Source organism: Falco rusticolus, chromosome 1 (assembly GCF_015220075.1).
Source record: "Falco rusticolus isolate bFalRus1 chromosome 1, bFalRus1.pri, whole genome shotgun sequence".
Lineage (NCBI taxonomy): Eukaryota > Metazoa > Chordata > Aves > Falconiformes > Falconidae > Falco > Falco rusticolus.
Window position 1 is genome coordinate 39123473 of NC_051187.1, and position 23099 is coordinate 39146571.

Consider the following 23099-nt stretch of genomic DNA (forward strand, 5'->3'; position numbering starts at 1 on the left):
CATCACAAGCAGCCACCAGGGATGAAGGCAGCACCAAGCTAAACGTTCTTCTGAAGTGGTGTAGGTCTTTTTACAGCCCGCCTCTGCTTTATAATCCCTCAAGGGCTGGGTGATACAGTGGATTCAACGAACCCAATTCATCCGTCCAGCACAAGTGGGAAGCAAAGGGAAATTCTCCCATACTCCACATCCCAGTCATCTGTTTATCTCACTGGCCATCTCTGTTCAGATGAATCCAGAATAAGGCCATTACATGACAGTTCATTCTCCCATAACCAAGATTTAGCATCTTTTGTGTTTTCTTTACTCTTTGCCAGCCACAGTGTTAGTGACTTCCTGGCCAGTTAGCAGCCAGCCTGGTAAGAGCACTGAACTTTACACATTTGTCATGAGATCTTAGAATGTACACTGTCACATCCTTCTGGAGCAACATGAAACCAAATCACAAGAGCAGGTCTGTGTTCCCAACAGACAAATGGAGGCCCAGCTGTATTTTATAACTGCAATATACAGGATGTGCACTTCCAGAAACCTTGACACTTAGTGACACATCTGATGCAGAAGCAATTATTTAAGAAGTCATTTAAGGAAAATCCCCACATTTAGTACAGAAGTGCAATTATTCATTTCATTTTTCCACAAAAAAAAAATTCAGACTTTGGGAAAACCAGGCCATCTTATGAGCAACCTCTCTGTCAGACAGAGCTGTGTTCCCACAAGGAGATAGCAGTGCACACGTTTTCTTTGAAGACTCAGAAAGTCTGAATTTCTAGGTAAGAACAAAACAAAGTAGCTGATTTCAAGCAGGAGTAGTTGAGAACAGCTGTCCAGGAGCCTCCATACAGGTCTCCATACAAATGCTCGACTCCTACTCTTGTCAGTACTTGCAAGTGTTTAATCCAACTGGGGTTCTTTAACCTCCAGCTATTTTGTGACATGTCTGTCTTGGGGCATAAAATCCTGGAGAGCGTCCCCTTAAATCAAATGCATTCATTATACAATTGAAGGAGTTTTATAGGGGAAAATGGCAAAAATCCTGCTGTCATTAAGAATAAAAATAGTGATCTAGTGCATAGCAATGATTAGCCAGATAGCTATCCTTTTTTACTTGGAACCAGACTCCTAATTCAGGTGTTTTTTTCTTAAAATAATATATAAACAAATTATTGGAAAGTTTTACGCAATTTTAAGCAGTGGAATTTCAGAGTTCAATTGCAAGCTATTTCACTATTGGACTGTCTGCCTCTAAGGTCATAATTAATTTTAATTTTTGGAAGTTGCAGTACAAAAATATGTGACCAGGAGTAAAATAAGAAAAAACTCTTTAGGACACACTTGTAGTTTGTATCAAACATACAGGAGACAGGAAAATAGGAGGCCAGGTGCACTCATCTTCAGAGTCAGCTCACACACCTTGAGAAGTATGTAAAACATGACAAATTCACAATTCAATTTCCCATTTAAATTTTGGGGGAGGATAATGGAGATGAGAGACAGAGGAAGGGGAGGGAAAAGACCAAGTGTTACGTTAGTGACTTGGTACATGAACATACAGAGGGAGTTCCCTTTATCTGTGTATCACATCATAGCAAATACAGGAAAAGCCATGGCAATGCCATGCCAGCAGCTAAATGAGCTTTTACTTATTTATTTATTCAGATAGCATCCAATAGTAGAGGAAGGGTGGATTTAAATCAAAGTCATTTAAAGCTACCAATTTTAATCTTGTTTTACATTTGAGCTCTAGTTATTTTCATAAAGGATGATCAGTGGCTGGTAACTACTAAGCCATACTGATTTGCAACTAAATATAGTCTGCTCTCAATTTGGTATTAGTTTTTGCTAACTGGAGAGCTGCACTATCTCTAGTTGAAAGATTTATTCTTTTTTACAGGTATTTATTCAGCTGACTTTTTTTCCTCCTTTTCTTATTTTAGTAAAAACCCTGTAACTTTTATTAGACATTTTCTTTTTCTCATTTTAATCATACTGCCTGAAAATTCAGAAAGTAACCATCCATCAAGCATTTTCTGACTTTGTTTTCTTATCTTTTCATAAACTTTTCAGTCCAAACACGCTGAACATTTAAAACAAACAATTAAATAATCAGCTAAAGCTCAGTTCTCTTTATAACTGAATTTTCATTGCCTTGTCCTTTAAAATCTAGAGTTCCCAGATAATTACCTCCTGTTATATCTAGTTCTTATTCACCAGGTTAGAAAAGGAAAGCAAGGATCCTAGGTTGCTTAAGCTTTCACTATTTTCTCAACTGAAATCCTTTACTGCATTAAACAAACCAAAAATAATTTTTTTTTTTTTAATTGGCAAAAAAGGCCTGAAGGTCTCCCTGCAAAAGCAGGTACATCTGCCAAAAGCCCAGTACTTTCTTACAAACTCTTGTTCCTCATGCTTAGGGACAGACTGTACGCAGTTGAGCGTTCTGTCTTTCCTTCAGCCTTTGGCAGAAGACAAGCAGCGCCTGAGTACAGACAGGCCTAAACTCACCAAGATGTATGACAATTGTTTAAGGCAGCTATTGTAATTTCAAGGAAGTATTTTTTCTTAGGTATTATAAAGATTGTTCAATTCAGTAGCTTTTAGCCACTAGATCTACAGCGCACTTGACTTCCGCTCAATATCCCACAAAATCCTAACATAAAGACTGCTAAAACACAAATGGGAATAAGCAACAACAGGGAAAAAGAAACGCTCGCACACCATGAAAGCAAGAGGTACAGCAATTCCCTACAATATGCATTTTGCTTCTTTTTCTGTGGCATACATACTGAGATGCTGTGATTGGATATTTCTCTAAATTACTAAACAAAATATGGCCAGACACACATTCCCCCACCCCGCCCAAACCTTAATACACATGCTACACTACATGTAAAAAGATAAAGTTGGGTGGGGTTTTTTTTCTTTTTTTGCTATCAGGAAGATGACAGAGGAACAAGACACCTTCACCTGATCAGACACAATGTTAGGTGAAAAATGCAGAAGGTCATGAAACCTTCCCATGCTACTTCCAAATTCATGTTTGTCTTCACAATCTGTGACATTTCTCAAACCATTTCTGCAGTAGGTTCCTTATTTGTTTATTCCTTCCCAAGGTAGCACTTATATTTATAAAATTCACACCTTAATTTCTAGCACAGACCTAGCTGCCTGTCAAGCTTAGGAAATCTGAAATGAAGTTTTCCTTTTTGCCTGCTGGGGCTAAGGCCTGGGCAAACTAGCTACTGCTTCTAGAGCTTCCACAGAAGGCCCATGTCGTTTCCTTAAAGCAAACACTTCATTAAGTGATGAGGCACAGCTATGAGCTCACATGCATCTTTCTTGTAATAATGTGTGTACACTTACATGAAAGAGTAGAAAGGAGTAAAAAGTCAATACATTTACTGCATCCCTGCGGCTGCATGAACGTCAAAGCAAAATGAACCATTTGTTCTTAAAGTCAGGAGACACTCAGCCTGCAAGGAGATCTGCCTAACAGTTTTCAGTATGTGAAATAAACATAAATTTCACACTATTGTCCAATGGTTGCTACTAGGCTAACGGTGACTCATATTGCCACCGACAGAACACACCACAGTTACATTTAGAGCAAAACCAGTTGCAATTCAGCCAATCTTGCAGCAGTCTTAACCAGGAGAGGTGCATCACACATGTAGCTACTGGTTTCTAAATGGTGGAGGATCCTGTTCAAGCTCATCCGTGACCGCAGGTCAACCATTCAGTAATCTGACTGATGTGATTACAGCAGGAGTAGTAGTGTATTAGACACTGTCCTGGCCCCATATCATGCTGGCCAACCCTCATATATGTATTGGATGTTGAGAGAATCTCCCTGGATAATTTACTAGTATTGATGGATTTCAAGCTGTGGCTAGGTAGCAAACATGCAGAATTAATTGTTCTATTCTTACAGGTTTTGGGAAAAAAAAAAACCCCAAACAATCTGAATGTGTTGAAAAGATAAAGCTAATAAAACCTCTTTGCTCCTTGCTACAAACATCAGTTTTGCTGGTGTGAGGGGAGAAGCAAGCAGGGGGAGTAAAACTACACATCCCTTCTTTAAAAGGAAGATGACTTGGTACCTCAGAAATACTAGTGAGAACACTATTCCCCTTACCTAATAAAGCTCCTTGTCCAGTATTAAAGTAATCTTTCAGTAGCATTTCAGCCACCTCAAAGGGCAATTTAAAAAATAATGTAGGGGTTTGATGTTTAAACAAGCCTTTCCAGCAATTACTTGTTAATAGCATCCAGAGGCTCCAAGTAAGAAGCAGGACCCATCATCCCAAGCAATTTATAGTAGCAATATGTAGAGTGAGGCAGAGGAATGGAAGAAAAATGCTGGGGGCAGAGAGAGGGGGGAGGGTTAAAAACCACAAGTAAGATTGCTAAGTAAGTCCAACATCTAAAAACTGGAATAAAGGCCAATGCCATGCAGCAAAGCCCTCTGGAAATACAAACTGTTACCAAAAAAAAAAAAGTCATTACTCCCTTGTTTGCCCCATCAGATCAGACCCAGCAGCTTTCCTGCAGCCTGCACAGGAAAGCTCCAGCCTTCAGCCTTTTGCTACCCCTTTGGCAGCTTTGTGCCAGGCAATGACGGCTGACAGATGCAAACTCATTTGCCTCAGGGCTGCCTGGCATATGAACTCAGAAGGGCTCTGAGCTGGAAAAGAAATTTCCCAAGAGAAGAAAGACACTCTTACTGTTTTGCCTAGAAAAGCCTCTTGTATCCCTCCTTCAGAGAGCTGAGCTGCGTTGTTTGTAAGGTGCATTATTCACACTCATGCTGCAGACCGTACTCCTCCTCAGGGCAGGGGAATGCCACGCTGCAGCAAGCTTGCTTGCTCCCAGGTTCATGTGGAAGCAATCCAAGCTACTCAGCTCCTGACAGCTCTCCAACTGTTCTTCCACGCTGTACTGCTTTACGTTACATTGCTTTCCCTGCCAGGAGGCACTGCTGTATTACAGTACAATCGTCTAGCAATATGTAAAACTGATTTTTTCACCTCCCAAATACCAACTGACTGGTGCCACAGCAGTCACAACTATGTCACTGCTTGTGTGCATATACAAGAGATTTAAATATCTTCCCCTTTCTTCAGCCTCCTTCCCAACTTGCTGCTTCTTCCCTCCCTATCGTGCTCCCCAGTCCTTTCTGCGGAGGGCAGCCATCCTCAGACCAAGGTGTCACTACTACCCGAGTTCAAATGCCTAAGCCAGCTCATTAGGTGCATTATCAGGCAAACCGGGTGACTGGAGCACCAAACACAGAAAGTGAGAAAAGTAACTAGAAACACTGTAGTGACTCACAGCTTCATTAACAAGCTCAGTTTTTTGTTAAGTCAGAATTTTAATGAAGAAAACAGGCTACAGAGGCATTTTATAACACACACATTTTAGAGCTGTTAGGAGGCATTCAGCTCCTAATTCTCTTCATTTCAGTGAGTTACTCGTGGGCTGCAAGGCAAAACTAGTTCCCTGCACTGCAGTGTAGCTAGTTTCCTTTCTAGTTTTGAACTATGAAAAGAGCTGTTTTATAAGAGCAAAGGTCTAGCTCGGTCTGTTCTTCAGGAGTAGCCAGAACAAGCCCCCCCACCCCTGCCCCAGAAGGCATCAAGAGGAGGGGTGGGGAAAGAAAAGCAGTAAAATAGAGTGCAGGCAGTCTTTTCCCTTCTTGTACCCTGTGCAGTTGTTAAGATCACCTGATCCAGAGGCTGCATCCAGGCCATCACTTTTAATAAGAACTTATCTGTCTTTCATCGATTTTTCAATCTGTTTAGACTTCTGCTATCCATAACACCCTTTGGCAACGAGTTTCACATGGTAACTGTTGCTTGACAGAGTGCCTCCTCTTTGCCTGCTTTGAATCAATTTAGTTAACATCAGAACCATGAAGAATCACTCCCTACTCCCCTTCCCAACCCCATTCATGATAGTATTAAACATTTGCATTTTCTGTAATAAGTCATCTCTATGGCAAAGAGAGAAATCATGCCCACTGACTTGAGACCCATCTTTGATGGTCTTCTCTGCACCTGCTCTAGCTCTCTACTACCTTTGGGAGGTGATAATCAGAACTGCATAGTGTGTAAGATACTGGCATACCATGAATTTACATAGCAGCATACTGATGGTTTCTGTTTGGTTTACCAGCTTGGGTAAACATCCAGAGAGTTTGTCCATTCTTCAGGGGCAGCGTTTCCTCCCAGTTGGCAATTAGTCTCTCGGCAAGAACTTTTTGGGGGCTTGCTTCAGACAGTGTTCTTAAGTAGTCTGCTGAGGTGACAGGTGAAATTTTTCATCTCCCAGCAACTGCTGCCACAGATCTCTCAACTTTTTTACCCAGTTCAAACTAGTCAAACTTTCAGCTTTCAAATCCCTGCTGTTTTCCCCCCCTCAAAGTCTTCCCAAAAGCACAGCAGTTTGCAGCTGCTCGGAGCTCACAGCTACCTCCTTTCACCTGTGCACCCAGTGACAAGTTCCACAAGCCAGAGAAGCACAGAGGACACAGTTCTCCCCAACACGCAGGGGGAAGCATTGCTGCATTAAAATCTATACAACCAAGAAAGCTTTCTTAAGCTTACCCCAGCACATATCCCAGTCTTAAGAAATTTCCAAGGCATCCCCATATAATGACTGACTGTCCTGAAGGACCAGTCAGACTTGGCACTGTGATGCACAATTCACTACTCTGCTTTGTAGGCCCCTACTAATCGCAAGAGACATGCCTCACCAAATACAGCTGCTCCATATAATTGCTTGGCTTATCTCCCCTGCCTTAGCTGAGCTACCATGGTTCTGAAAGCCCTCAAAATTAATGATAGATATGTTTGCAGATTAAAATCTATATACCTATGTAGTGCTATGTGCATCACTTGTTCATAACAGCACTGGCAGTCACAGTGCTCAGCTGTAGTTTCTCTGCTTCTTAGTGGCAGCTCAAATACTGCCAAATTAGCAAACGCTGGGAGAAACATCAGAGCAGTTTGACCCCAGTTTCAGAATTTGTGGGAGGCAGTTGTAATGCACCATGAGAAAGATAACACAAAAAGTTATTAGCTGAGACGCTGCATCTCAACATACCTGACCAGAAAGCTGAGCAGCTATTTTGAGCACAGACTCCTGTGAACATGCGGTTAACAAAACTACCTCAAGACAGCTTCACAAAATAATAGCACAGACATTTTACTTCCACAGTTACAAACCTCTGAATTTGAATGAGCAAACTACAGAAATAACAATCTTTGTACATTAACAAAACTCTACTACTATCTATGAGCATAAGATAGCATGCAAAAGCCAGGCGAATAATGTCATCCAGTTCAGCATATTGAAATTTAAACCTTCCTTCTGGATATTTCATTTTCCAAACATTTTGCATACACTGCCTGCAAAAATAACACTGGGTGTGTTAAGTGCTGGGGAGAAGTGACCCTTTCCTTCTGTTTCCTAAGGAAACTAGTGTAGGATAGAACATCACTTTTACTCAGTAGGATGAGAAATTCCACCAAATCCCTTGCTGGAGCTCTGACATAAAGGCAATTCAGAAAGTCAGCCAGAGACCTGCCCACACCCATCACCATTAGCTTCCAAGACTGGAATGAGAAAAAGTTGCATTTAAGTTTTGCACTCAGCCTTGGATGTTAGTCACCTCAATTTTCTCTTTTGAAATATACACACAATACATATACACACACCCTCCACATATTTATACACACACACATATAAAAATCACTTCTGGTATTTCATCCGAAATCCCCACTCTGACAGTTTTTGAAGTGCTAAATCCAATAGATGGCTTCCCCAGTTAAGTTACCCCTTGTATTATAAAATGCTGCCATCCGGTGAGGGATTGGAACCAGCTGGGAGTTTGAATACAGAAAACACAACAGTCTGCTTACAATGAGCAGAAAAGTTATCATTGCGAAGCAGTTTACAAAGAGAGTCTTAAACACTATTACAAGAAAGTGGCAGTCTGTTCAGGGCTACACTAGGCAGGCAAAAAAGGTTGAGTCACAGGCCTAGTTACTTGCTGCTCTCCAGGAAGATGTGCACAGACGGGTGAGGAAGCACTTAGTATCTCCTGTATCTCCTGCGCCACACTGGACTCCTGTCCAGGCCTTGAGCTGCCAAAAGTCAGCACATACTGTTTGCTCACATCCCCTTTCTTTAGTAACCAATTGAGAACGGTCCTTAGCTTTAGCATGAGCCAAGAAATTTTTTTCTTAGTCTAAAAAGATATAGCTCTAGCTTGGCTGGTTTCAGGGAAGATTTAGCTGAGAAGAATGAGGATGCCCTCCTTGAGATAGATATTCTGGCCTCTTGTGGGCATATCCCAGCAGGACAGGACTTGATAATTGAGTTATTGCAGAAAACGCATTTAAGCTCAGTCCTGTCAATATGGCCCTCTCCCAGTTGAGACCAGAGGAGCTCTGTTCATCTGGCATCTTCCACATTTATCCTGCCATTGTTCCAGAAACAGAAGTATTACTGGTGAGGAAAAGTTACCCATAGTAAGGGAGTGGGCTCTTCTGAGCCACAGAAAGGGGACAATGGGTGAATTTACTTTGCAATTTGAGAAGAGTACTGCTCACTATCTAGGACATTTGCATAAAACAGCTTCCTCAGCTCTTGGTTTAATGAATAAAGCAACCAGATCTTTCAATGCATATTGCAAATAACCACAAAGATTTGCCATCTGAAACTGCTATACGTGGCGCTCTCTCCATACCCACTGTCTACAAGTAAACATTTCTCAAGTGATCATGTGGAAGAGCTGGAAGCGGGCAGAGCTCAATGCCTGGCCAAGCTGACTCTTCAAGGAAATGGGACAACACAATGCTGAAGGTCTTGGAGATACTCTGCTGTGGCTTCACTATGTTCAGTTTCTCCTCAATCAAGTATTCTTAAGAATTTCTAGCAAGCTAGTAATGTTTCTGCTATCAAATTTCTTGATACCTACTTGGGAGAAAATTTAGCTCGATACATGAACATTTGTGTGGCATATTTCTTTGTGCTGTGAAAAAAGTCAAGTGAAGAGCTGAAGAAACTTGCCCAAAGTCAAAACAGCACCTACAGAGCTGAGGGGGGACCCCCATTCTCACTCCCTTGATTCCTTGTCATTTTGCAACTAAAGAAATGCATAGCCAACAGGCAGTTAGATGAATGACAAACCTGCACAGTGATCGGGCTTCAACCACTTGAGCTAAAGCTGCTTCTTAAAGTCAACAGACTGGCATGCCCCGAGAGCCGCCTAGCAGGCATACACGGGTGAGACACTGTGCCCCATGATCTATCCATGGGGTTAGGCAGAAAGTAGCATCCAAGGTACCTGTCATGGCAATATCTAAATGTAAGTATCAGAGCACTTTACAGACAAAAAGGTCTTTCCCCCAGGCTGTTTAAAATTTGCATGTTCCTGTGTAGCACTGAAGATAGCAGCAATGGTGATTCATTAAGATAATGATTTAAGTAGGAGGCTTAGGAAAGTCAGGGTGGATTAACATCCAAAGGGCTGCAGTTGGAGCTTCTGCACTCCAGGCTGCCACCTTCCCTTTTAAGGGAAGGGACGAATTCCAAAAGTCAGGAGAACTATGAATTAACAACTACTATGCCACAACTACAGTGCAGTAAAGCACATGAGCACCATCTCTACTCCAGCTCATCCTCCTTGGCAAGGTCAAGTACACAATTTTATGCTGCAGGAAAGTTTTCATGGCATTATAAATTATTGCCTTTTCCTGTATTTGATTAGTTTGTTAGTGTAGGTTCTCAAAAAAAGATTGTGCAAATTTCTTTGAAACCAATTTCCTGTCCACCTTAAAAACAAAGTTTTCCTTTGACCAGTTGTCTTTTTATGCTATTGAATAATCACATGGGTTTGATAAATTGATTGCTCCTACATAATAATGTAAATATACACATTGGAAAAAAGCACACAAGTCCTTTCCACACCCCAACATTTAATCAAATTGTAATCAGTTACGAGTTGAAACATGCATTGTCTGTAACACGAGGTTAACGCTCAGACAGTAACAGGCAGCTCATACTATCCCTGCTCAGAGAGAGGCATTTGTACAGTGGTTCTGATGTAATACTTTCAGTTGCCTTCAAGAGAGATGCACAGGCAACCAATGTTGCTATTCTTCCACTCACTCACAATAGTTGCAATAGGGCATCCCAGTGTATATTGCCCCACTCACCGCTAGCTGTGCTTGGTCTGAACGTCTTCTAGGCACTCTATCCCATGCTGATTCAGTACAGAATAGCTTCCTAGAATACAATTATAGAAAGAGTAAGGGTTTGTCTTAAAAAGGGATTATTCCAGAACAGCTATTCCTTATTAACTATTCCAAATCACCTCTTAGTTAAGATGATGAAGTTAATTGGGAATAGCTCTTCCGCTCAGATTTGTAACTTACCTTGGTCTGAATCCGTGACCCTGTTTACATGAGCCCTTAGTATCGCATCATACAATCATAGCCACGGCTTTGCCAATAAAAATAGACTCAAGAGTTGCAACGAAAGTAGAGCTGCTACATGGACACATCTCACTTGACTGTTGTAGTGTTGGGCAGATAACAATATCAAGAAATACGTAAAAAAAATAGCTGTTCCTTTAACATTAGATCTCATCAGTACTGCAAGTGACATTTTGTACTTTACAAGTCTCTGGATCTGGTTTGTTCAAACTTTGTCTATTCCTTAGATATATAGTGACCTTAACAGCAGGGAAATTTCGAGTTCTGTAGCTTCTTTGTTTATTAAGTTCCTAGCTTGCAAGATTTCTCATCCAAGAAGGGCTGAGAAAGTACCTGGCACATCTTGGATGCTTATTGAATACATTAAATAAATCAAACGTTTTATGATAAAATTCCACTCCCCCACACCAAACAGATGTAGGTGCAAGTCAAAGAAGCTTGAAAAATTGCACTAAAATTGATTTTGCTCCAGTTTTCCCCAAAGGAAAAAATTTGTGTGTGGGTTGAGACAAAAACGTGGAAAATTTCAGCTATCATGAACAACTGAAAAGAGAAATGGGGGAAAGACAGAAGCCAAAACTGAACTTCACATTCAGACTGTGTAATTTATATTCTCTACTGTGTTCTGTATTATAGGCATTCCTGGACTTATATGTCAAATGAAAGCCTTTTTTCTAGAAATGTGATGAGCCCAAGAAAAAGTGCCAGATATCTTAATGCAGAAGTCTCGTTGCCTTTTCAAGAGGGAATCACAAACCATAGAAAAGGTTCTTTCAGATTCTGAGAGGCTAGAAAACATAGGACCCAACATAGCAGGGGATGTCTGTCACAAAACTGGGGGGCTAGTTACTTACAGACACTTGTCAAGTCCTGCAGCACAAAAATCTTGAACACTTACAAGTTAAAACACATACAAAGCCATCACACGTTGCATGTGTTGTAGGAAGCAAAGAGAAACAAAATGTACTATGTCAAGGTTGCTTCTAGACTGTTAAGAGTATAACTTGATTTGGTGCGCCTGACTGTTAAACATCACCATCTGCATGGTTTTCCATGCCTGGGGTCTGTGCCCAGGCAGCTGGGTTCTGGTGCGGGGCATAGGGCAGAAAGTTCCAGTGGACATAGCTCAGTCATTTCCAAGGACAACACTGGCATCTTGGGGGAGCGCTCTTGACAAAGACAGCACAGAACTCAGTATTTCAGGGCAGTATTCAACTGCCAGACCCACAAGACCATTTCTAGTCCCCGCAACTCCTTACTCATACCACACCACCCACATTCACACTGACAAAGCTGGTCCATCCTGTACACGGAGTGAATCAGGGATCCTGTGTCAAAAAATGGCAGGTAATCCAGCCTGCCATTACTTGATCACAGTATCTGCGTAACTATCAGTCTCCCTTTGCATACAGGCAATCTTAGTCCACGTATGTATTATTTTATAAGCAACTTTTATGGGTTCTTTTCTCCATAGGGGAGAAAGTTGAGAGACATGATAGAAGGGGGAAGGGGCAGTTATAAATATATGCAAGTCAAATGGGGAGGGGGGGAAAAGAAAAAAAGAAACTGAAACCACTTCCAGTTTCTCTCTCCAACAAATTCCATACTCTCATGGTCTCTGGCACCACTTCATAGTAACCCCAAAAGATGTTCACCTACCTGTTCCCACAGCAATAGGAAACAAACAGTAAAACAGGAACAAAGAACCTCCCACCTCAGATGACCAATATAATCCCACAGCAGCACATCATGAAGGGAAAACTTTATCATTAAAGCAAACACACATGCACACACAGACAGCTCTACTGCTGTGCCCTATTAGCATCCTCCCCATTTTCTATACGCAGCTAATATCAAGAGATTTATATTCAGGCCAAAAGCTCATGCTGGCAGGAGAGGAAAGTACTTGGGAGAAGAGAGCGGGGGCAGAGGGGGAAAAAGCCTACAGTTTCTTGGCTTGTGATCAGCAGGCTGGATGCATTCTGTGGAACTAGGCCAAAGCATTAGTTATTATATTCAAGAGAACATCTGAATCCCAGCTCAAGGGAGCCGAGTTTGCGGCTCTCATTTATGCTGTATATCAATTGAATATCAAACCACATTTTCCGCCTTCTGAATAATAAAGCTTAATAGTTTGGGACTCCCATATGGTCTATTGTTAAAATATTTCCAAACACTGGCTGCTGTTTTATTTCTGAAGGGAAGATTTCTCTTTCCTCTTCAAGCTTTACTTGTTTAAAAGGTGCTTGTAGAAAAAACTAAATATATTCACCTTTTAAATATTTCCAGATTTTAAGAAGGGGTGAAAAATTAGGGGATAAGGAAAAGCAAATACATTTTGAAATTGGCTTTTTTTTTTTTTTTTTAAATGTCACATGCAAATGTTTGTTCCAGGCAGAAGCAGCTGGTGCCACCGGGCTCTGCTGTTCAGAACAGGGGGTGCAGAAGCTTTCAGAAACCATGAGCTACTCTAACAAAGAAGGACCACACAGACTCAAACCATTCACAAAAGGACCCAGGCCGATTATTTGACTATTACTTACAAGTAAGCTTGGCCAGTAACGCAGGCAATAAATACTGGAGAAACCTGTTCTGTGCACAACCCGGGTTTGTCTTTTCACAAGTCCTGCTCTCTAATTAGCTACTCATTCCTGGAGGGCATTGCTGATGGATGGAGTATATCAGTTTGGTATATTTTTTAAAAAGTTAAGAAACTTGTTAAATAATAGAAGCATCAGCATAATAAACACTCTGTGGTATGTTATGAACAGCCCCTAGTGCTCCTTCCCAGTCACACCAGAAAAAAAAGAGTATTCCTGTTAATTCTGCTTTGCAGAAAAAGACTTAGTGGCAGAGATATTCTCTTAGCTTGCAAGGGCTGCAGTGCCCTGCTCAGAGCCCAGCTGAGAATTGGAGAATGCTCATCTTTTGGTCCTGCATTCACCCCCATTCGATTAGCACGGAAGGACTCAACTGCAGAAGGAGCAGAAGTGAAACCATGCAGCACTCCTAGTTGTGCACTGCTGTGAACCTCCAGCTCCACCTCACCCACCCTATGAAGCACTTCAAGCTCTCTCTGACAGGAGCTCTCAGTGCAGCACCAGCTTGCATGTCTGCCAGTCACTAAGCAAAGCAGAAGGTGCCGAGCTAGGCATGGCCAACAGCATAACACAGCACAAAAATGTAGCAGTTCCTACAGCCCAGGAAGCCAAGAAGGAACTTCTGCTCTCTCCTTACTCTTCTGGTTGAGCTGTCATCGCTGCTTCTCATTCCTGTCTCCTACTTCCCTCCTTCTGCCTGTGTGTTCCCCTCCCCTCCATCACCTATCTGCCCCACCATCACTGCTCTGCTCCATTTTACAGGTCTCCAGAGTCAGCTGTCCTAACCCTGAAACTGGTTGCTCCTACTCATCAGCTGCCTCCTCCCCAGAAAGGAAGAAATTCCAGTAATTCAACATTCGATGTCATCCCAATTCAGGGAGAAAAACTGAAATTCGAGACCTTTTGTAGAACGGAAGTTCACAAGTTTAAAAAAAAACACAACAACCCAAACCCCACCTATTTGTGAACACCAGTGCATTTTGTGTCATTTGAAGAGGAATATTTTTACATTACTGAAACCAAAGTTGGTTCATTTTGGTTTGGTGACCTGACCCGAGAAATTTTGTTCTGAGTCAGTACACCATTGAACTGCTTTTATTCCCACAATGTTGCATTGCCTCAGACACTGTAGTTTGGCAGCCTGATAACCCTGCTCTCACTTCTGGGTCAGACTCCCTGCCTGGAAGGCAGTTCCCATAGCACACACCGAGGTGTCCCATGGCACAGCAGGATCTCCGAGAGAGCTATTATGCCATATGGGAAGGCCAGGGCTCTTGGAGTCCAGCAGAAGAGGACAAGTACATCAGACAACAGCTCTCTGACCAGCCGAGGACTACTTGGAATCCAATGCAGTGTTTTGAACCAGTTCCGAGTGAAGCCTTTCAGGCTAATTAAAGCAAAACAAAGAGATATTCCCATTCAGGTAGTATAGACAGGTCAATATAACATATCCAGTAAAAAACTAGTTTATTAATATTACTGGTGATCAGAAGTCTAGAATTAGGCTTTTCTAGACACACACACACAATTTATTTTTCCCTGAAAAAGTCACTTCAAAGAAAAACTCACTCCTACTGACCACAGCAGCGTTCTTACAAACCATCTTAAAAACAACACAGTGAGCAAAGCTCACGCTTATGGAAATTTCCCCACCAGGGAACTCAAATCATAGCAATATTAGCACCCCTCTGCCTCCTACACAGCTCCTGTTGTGACCCAAGGACTGTAAGACCAAGTTCATCAACCAAGTATAATGACTAATTTAGAGTCTGACAAGTACTGAACTAGAGATTTTGTAACAGATGTCTGAATGGTCAATCCCTTGCTGCTTCTAGCTGAGGCATGGGCACGGCTTTTAGGATAGTTGGATAGAAACAAATGCTGGTGGAGCTGCTGAAGGCTCCAAGGTCTGCCCCAAACATTAGGGGAGCTGCCAACTCATGCTCAACAAACAGCTTTAAAAACAAGTGGAGAGAGCTCAGTGGGAGGACCAGTATGTATTCACAGAAAGCTAATAGTTTTCCTGTAGGGTCTATAATGCTTCTCTTGTAATGTGTGTTCTTACCCCTAGGTCTGTGTATCTGAGAGAAGGTAGAGTGCATGTGCATATATGGTTTTGATTTACTTTAGAAAAAAAGAGAAAAAGGAGAGACACTTAGCCTGTAGTTTCAGTGTTGGAAACTGCAATAAACCTCTCTTTTTAAACCCTATAACCTTGTGACTGTTTTATAGTTATAAGGAATCATAACCAGAGAAAGATTTAGCCTAACAGTGATCTGCCCTCAAAGACATTAACCTGTCACATCTAATAGAAGGGGAATAAGGAGACGAACCTTCCCTCTAAGTAATTCAAACAGATGGCGTATGGCTTTGGTGGGAACTTACTGTAAGTTGCCCCTATGACAGGGGTAAATTTGGCAATGCTGCATACCCAAAGATGCTGTTTACAAGTCAGTGTGAAAAATATCTCTGCGATTTCCTTGTATTTTAAAACCTGAATTCTCAATGATCATATCTCACTGCTTTTGTGGTTGACACATCCAACCAGCTTTCCACCCACTTTTTCACCTCCTTTATGCCAGTAAGATCGAGCCTTTCTTTTGTTTCCAATTTCTTCATCTTCACAATGCAATTTTTTACCTTTGAGGGATCAGCAGAAGATAATCAAGTACATTGTGCCAATATGTTAAAGCACAGTTTTCTATGAATATTTCAAATATATCTTTGTTTGTCTGGGCTTCTAGTAGCTTCTTTTTTACCCCATAAAACGCACAAAGGTCTTCATGTTAGTTTCTCTTTTCTTTTGTTCTCCATGCCTTATATGGGAAATAAAGGGTTTATTTTCTGTCCTTCTCTCTTCTTCCCCCAAACCTCAATCCCCAACTTCTCTTTTCTAGTTTTATCACAAGTTCTCTCCCTCCTTTTATCCACCATGTTTCTCCATACTCAGAGTAAAAAAGCATTTCTGGATCGCCTTGCTCTGGGTTCCTTCCTCTCCTCCAGAGAAGCAACACATGGCTCCTGGGACACTTTGCTCTGTTTCCTCTCTTGGAGGAAAGCCAAAGCTTACTCAACTCTTTTCCTCAGGTCTGCCACTCAGCCCACTAACCTATCCCCATTTCCCACCCACAATGAACAAGCCATAAGGTTTCCAAACTCGTCTGGAGAGCTTAATCCTAAATTCAGCTCGTTGTCCTATAAGAGAACAGACATGAAACCAGTATCAATGCTTAAGAGTTCTCATGATATCTCAAAGCAGGTGAAGACCATTATTGTCAGATTCCTAGCACGCAACAAGGCTGATAGAGAGCACTGAAAGATGTGGGCCAGCAAGAGACCAAATCCACATGCAGTGGCAGCCCAGGAGAGCATACTGAATTCAGAGGAGCAGTAAACTTGGACACTGTTTTTTCAGACCGGTCAGGGGAGGATTGGTATTAGAGGACCAGAGGGTAATCCCCTGATTACCCTTCAGCATGCTCACAGGGAGCAAATGTCACTTTGCATGGTGAAGCATGCCAGCCAGGGAGCATGCTTTATGTTTCACGTTAATAAGTATTAGCATGGAACCCAGCTTCCTTCCCCTCCCTATTTTTGATATAATTAAGGACTAGAATGAACATTTCATTTCAGTCTACAACAGCAGCACACCACAGCACTTCAGAATAACAGGAGAGAATGAAGAAAAAAAAAATAATCCAGGTGGTAGACACTTACTGCTCTGGCCACTGCACGAGATGAAGGCTTGAGTGCACATTTTTGCCTGATTGCATAGCTGTCTCTGCTACCCATCTAATCTGCTTAGAAAACTGGTTTTGAAGGATATGGTTCAGACATACCACTCACATGGGGAGGGGGGGGGGTGATGAGGAAGGGGGGGGGGGGGAAAAGTGCTGCAGCTGCAAAAGATAAAACAGAGACAACTAATTTTCTCAGAGGTTGCAACACAACCTCTCCCCCTCCTCCACATGCAGTCACTGCACTGGCAGGATAAGCTGGAGATTCTCCAGCGTAAGCAAGAAGGTACAATAAGGTGTGCAGGCCCTTCTCCACCCCCATACCCACAGCCCTTGGGGGTACCACAGAAAGCAAAGGCTGACAGCCCAGCCGCTCAAAGGGAGGCGGTGACATTCCTCCGCCTGCTCATTTCAATTGTGTTACCATTTTTCAGAGGGGGACGTGAGAAACGCACGTTGCTAGATGTTATACTGAGACAATAATGAGCATAAGGGAGTTGCAGACTCTGTTGTACCAATTGGTGGCTGGGTTCTGAACTCTCATTGTGTGATCCGATTTCTCCTGTCATCCAAGCCATTTTGCAAACTCCAAGCACACGTTCATTTAAGCCATGTGTCCTGAAGTCTAAACAGCTGAAGGGGATGGGAGGGGTAGGGAGAGAGGAGAACCACTGGATTTCTGGTGACAGTGTCTAAAATACACATTTGCACAAGGAAGTCTCACTTTAGATAGTCACTTAGCAAAACAACTACAGCTGCTGACAGGCAAGAGGTACAGTTTCAAGTGACCATCAGGCGTAAAATAGGCCAAATAAATTACTGCAGTCTAAAGGGAGTGGGGGTGTGTGCTCCCACAAATATAACAGAGATAACAAACTGATTAACAATGGGTGACCCAATGTCAAGATTAGCAGACCCAGTTCTCATTTCAGTTACACCGTAGCAATGACATTACCTAAGATCTAGCAGAAGCGAAACTGAAATCAGAGTCCGACCCAGGATGTCAGGGAGGCAGCTGCTTTAGTTTTTTATGCTTAGAATTTCAGCCCAGTTTGCTTTGTTTCAGGAGTCTAAGCTGTCTTTGGCAGAAGGGCTAGCAGCCCTTGCCAGCTGCCACGTGATCTGCAAGGATGTTTTCTAAGTGGAATTGTGTTGGGGTTTTTGTTTTGTTTTGAGGTGGGATTGAGGGAGAGGAGGTGGGGGTTGTTTTTGATGAAGACAGACAGCACAAGAAGTATATTGGCATTTTTTGTCCCTTTTCTCAAAGGTATTTTTTCCTTTATTTCCATTCCCTGCCCATATATACACTTACTCTCTCCTTTGTCCTCTCCTACACATAGACCCACCGGTTCCTTGAAAGTATCAAGAATGCCAGTTCTGGTCTTTGTGCAGTCTTTAAGGGGACATTGTGTGAGTGCTTACTCCCTAACTGAAGTAAAATACAAGGGTTTTTTACATGTATATGAATAATCTTTAAGCTTTCCAAATATTAATTGCTTACAGAAATTAAACATCTGCTAACAATAAACTCCCCATACAAATGAGATAGCAAGGGAAAGTGTTTTACTCAGACTGAAACTAATTGCTAAGAATACCATTTTCTTGTCTTTTACAATGGCATTATCAAAATATTTCAGTCCTTTCTTTCATGACAGAAAGGAAAATGTCCAATTTCCATCTCCAACTCAACTTTCACGGTCCCGCAAAACCAAGTGAGAAACTGGTGACGGTGACTAGCCACAAAATATCCTCAGGGCAGAGACTGACTTTATGGGTTGCAGGGTCCCCCTTCACACCTTCCCTCCCCCCACTGCCCACAGTCCCCCAGGAGTCTGCCCAATTTTCACAAGTATTGCACTACAGACTACATCTGACTCTGGCAGCTAGGTACTGCAAGTGCAAAGAGCAGCCAAAGCGCTAATAACGTAAGAATCCTTAGAGTAGCCTATGCCAGGGGGAAAGGGGCCACCAACCGAATTTGTGTCACACAAGGAAATTAGCTGGTTGGGTAAAAGCCTCTATATGGCTGCCTGGGAATATAGAGCTAAAAGGGCTTTTCCTGGTTCGAGAACTGCAGATCTCCTCCAGCTTCTCATTTCACCCTGTGCAACTTGGTGCAGAAACATAAAGGAAGAATTCCAACATTCCACGCTATTTTATTATACAGGAGAAGCAACTAGTCTTCTGCATGAGTATTTTTTCTTAATTCAAGAATCTCAAAGCACTTAGCTACAGTACTTGCCCTCTATCCACTTAAGGGATGAAAGGCCAGGCCTAGCTCGCTCAAGGTCAAATAGCAAGTTCAGCAGCAAAAGATGACTAGTACTCAGTTGCATCCAAATCCCATTCAACTGTTCTAGTCATTAGATTGAAGAGACGTTAAACACCCTCATGACGTCAAAAATGAGTAATGCCCTCCCAGGCCAGCCTGTGATAAAGAACTGAGAACTCACACATCTCCCTCTGCCTCCCACTCCTCTATTCCCACTCCATTATTGTTTCAGAGCCCACGTGATGAGCTTTTCCTAATCAGCAATTAAATAGTTAATGCTTACATTACAGCAGATGGAACAGGAGTTGCTGCAGGGAAGGTATGCAGAGGAGAGGAGAAAAGAGACAGCAAGAAGGAAAAAGCAGGCAAAGAAACAATCCTGTAGGAAAGCAGTTTTCCCACTAAAAGGAGTGATTAGTTGACGAGACAAAGTAACCCTTAAGACTTTGTCTAGACTAGGATAAAATGCTATATTGTTGAAGGCGTTTGAGAGGCATAGCATAGGTAAGGCTCATGGCCCTTGAGCATGTGGCAGCCAAGGTAGAGACTAATTAGGACATGTTCACTAACAACGTCTTAATGCTCCACTTTTAAATCCTTGCCCAAGAACTCAAGACTATGCAAAGCAAAGGTCTCTGATGCTGTCCTAATGATTATAAAAGCAAAGCTATGACGCAGCGCAAAGAAATCAGAATGTCAAGGAATTACTGAAGTCTCACATCCAGCATTTTTCATACGCTCATGGAATGCCTGTGAACATTTGCATCTTAAAACATTCACCAGCCTTTTACTGGACAACCTGTTATGATATTTCTCCTTTAAAAAGCTAATCAAAGCTCCCACTGCCAATAGGAAAAGAAACCACACACTAACAGCCTACACTCTTGTGATACTTCTCCTTTTGCTTCAGTGTTTGCTCAAGCAGATTTGGGAGGGAGGGGGTGAGGGGAAAAGAAGAGAGGACTAGAAAGTGTGCCCAGGGCCTTAGCAATACCATCATTTTGATAACCCATTACCAGATTTGTAATTAAAACCAAGTCCCACCTCACTAGGGCAGCCAGATGCATCCGCAGAGAACTCGTTCAGAGAGTTGTTACAATAAATACCAGGAGAATTACGAATGTTGCAGCTTCTTCTTAACCCTTCCAGCAGTATTTCAGGAACCGCCTGTCAGTGTGAAAGACTGATAGTTTTTCTTTCAGCTTGTTGCAGGCTCTAGGTGTGCCCCTAACCAAATAGGCTTACCACTTAAAAGCTTAATTGCACCTGTGGCTTAAACCTTATCCCAGACAGCACTCAGGAGCATTTGGATTTGGGTGTTTCAGGTGTGGGACTGGGGCCTGTGCTCACAAACAGAGCTAGGCAAGTCAGTGTAGGAGCCCCTAGTAAAAGCACTCGGTGCATCAGGGAGCAAGGGATGAGGAAGAAAGAAGTGCTTTTTCCATTTTGATCACATTTAACTGTAGTTATGTTTCCACGCTTGGGTTTGAGTAATGTCCACCTCCTTGTTTGTGACTGAGGGCAGGTTTCACAGTCTCAGATTTCTTTTCCACAACAAAAAGATCAAAGTTTGAGCCACTTGTGCAACTTAGGTGTTTACAGTGAACTGGTCTAATCGCATGGCAAGCCCTCCCTCCCGTTATCAGTCTCACACTGAGCCAAGCTCCTTCATTCCATATGCACCAGGAAAGAGCCCATGTCTGGCATGGATTATAAGCCACCATCCCTTCTGTCTACTCTTACATGGGAACTGAAATACAGGGTGCTAGGGAGGGGTTTAACGCATTCAAGTAAAGATTCATTCAGGGTCTTCTCTGCAGGGTTGAGAAGCTGTTTCCAGGTTTCATTTCTAAAGAGGCTTTCTACAAAGCAAACACTCTGTGAAGAACCACAATGAAAGAGTAGGTTCCCTTCACTCATCTCCTCAGGATTGCCCAGGTAGTACAGGCTCATAGTGCATCTTATTGCCAAAGCAAACCTGTGCTGCCTTTTCAAAAGTTACTGATGAAGAAAAGATAAAGAAATATGGCATAATAAGAGTCCATCCAGGCAAGCTTCCATGTCCCTAATCTCGTTCTGTCTCATGCAAGGACACACAAATTTGCTGGGTCTCAGTTTTGTAAGCTATGAAATGGAGCTAAATTTTAGGGGTTTGTGAAATTGTTTTAATTAATAATTGCAAAGTGCACATCTTCACATGGAAGGTATCATATAAATATTAATGAGCTCTGACTACTGGCAGTGTGTGTGTCTCTTAGGAATTGTAAGCACCATGGATGGATCAAAGAGGACGTGTAGCTTGAAGATACAGTGGTGGGAGTTGGCTCTGTGTTTAACTATATTTTAAAGTAGATCCTCAAGACTGTGGTGGATATTCCCTATCAAGTTACAGCAGCTTTCAATTAAAATTACATTTCATCCTTAGGCAAAATTCCACAGTATACCTTTTAATATTAGCAGGGCACATTTTCAGTCATGTAGATATTCCTTCTACATACAGGCATTACTAAATCTCTGTAAATAGGGGTCAAACCAACTGGGAAATAGGGGGTTTACCTTCATTTTTATCTAAATAAATGCCCCTTACCTAGTTACATTACCAAAAGCTTCCTGCTCTACTGGCGATGCTGTGACAAGAAGTAGGATGAGGACATGGCAGCTGGTTGCTCCGCAGTGTTCATAGATCAGGCTGGCAATGCTTTGGACGTGGAGCTGTCTTCTGAACGAACACGGCAGCAAAGGCGGCCTGGTGGAGGTGCCACTTCTGTTTTCCTCAGCAGCCACCTCCAGTATAAGCAGCACAACACATGGCTACAGCCAGGCTCCGGGGGGTCCGAGCCCCGGGTCGGGCTCTGGGTGGCTGTGCTGGGGGCTCTGGGTGGCTGTGCTGGGGCAGCAGGAGGGCAGCATGGCCATGTGCTGCCAGAGCCCAGAGCCGCTGCCCCGCTGGGCAGGCACGCCGGGGAGGAGGCCTGCAGCCGCCTCAGGAATGCGGGATGGCCGCAGGCCTCAGGAGTGTTTTCCAAAGAGGTACTTACATTTGTTTCTCTTAGGGTACAGCAAACCTGTGCTTTTTTGTTGTTGGGGGTGGCGGAGGGGAATGAGGAAGCATTGCTTTTTTGGGGGAGTTTAAAAAACATTAGAAGACAACAGGGAGCAGGGACCAAAGATCTTTCTTTCCCTGAGGAAAATTTAGTCTCACCGGCTGCTGCCTTACCTCTCTCAAGCTGTAAGACCCTATGGCCAGCTTTCTGCCCACTTCTCAGCAGGCAGGGCTTCGTAGGTGCTTTGTGAGCCTGACACATGGCCAGCCAGGGGGTCTTCAGCAACCTGCCTCCTTCATGGGGGCTGCGTCCTCAACAGTCAGAGCAACTGCCCTCTGTCCTGCTCACCCCAGGCACATCTCCATAAGCTCTGCCCTCTGCAGTTGCTGCTAAGGCAGTGCTGTATCTGCCTCTGGTTTTGTTTACACTGGGGCAACTGGGACTGATCGCTTAATGCTGGTAGCAAGAACAAAAATCAAATAGTATAGACACACTCGGAGTGGTTGTCATTGTGTCCCTGATCTTCTTGGTGGGAGTGCAGCAGAGGTGGCATTAAGAATCCTTACCACTTCGTTGGCAAAAGAGGGAGAAATGTGGAAGATGCTCAGGACAGACGACATGATAGTGAGACAAAGAAAATGCCCCAGAAATTAATTTCTTCCTGAGGTGCCAGTAAAATATGGGATGTTCCCACATACAGTGAGTGGTGGCCAAAACAACGATCTAATAACTTGGATCTACTTGCTGTGTTGTGTGCTAAAAGATGAGACAGCAAACATAACTGTGTTTTGATACTAAATAACAAATGTATGGCCACAGTGCCAACAATTTTTAGGCAAGGAACCATGAACCCAAACCAGAGGGATGGGAGGTTAATTTCTTCCCTCAGCCACACCAGGGAATTTTACACCTCTCTATGAATAATGTTTTCATAGCAAAGCCAG

The 23099-nt window shown here is 42.8% G+C and overlaps 1 protein-coding gene across 1 annotated transcript in view; it reads right to left on the reverse strand.

The window, feature by feature from the left end:
* The window catches only part of HIC2 (HIC ZBTB transcriptional repressor 2), a 43316-nt gene extending 23058 nt beyond the window's left edge, over nucleotides 1-20258 (reverse strand). Inside the window, exons 1-2 of the mRNA XM_037375311.1 lie at nucleotides 20156-20258; nucleotides 10224-10293 (exon numbers count right to left, since the gene is read on the reverse strand). The gene's annotated coding sequence lies outside the window, so the exon portion shown is untranslated. The remainder of the gene's footprint in view (nucleotides 1-10223; nucleotides 10294-20155) is intronic.
* Nucleotides 20259-23099: the final 2841 nt, after the last annotated feature.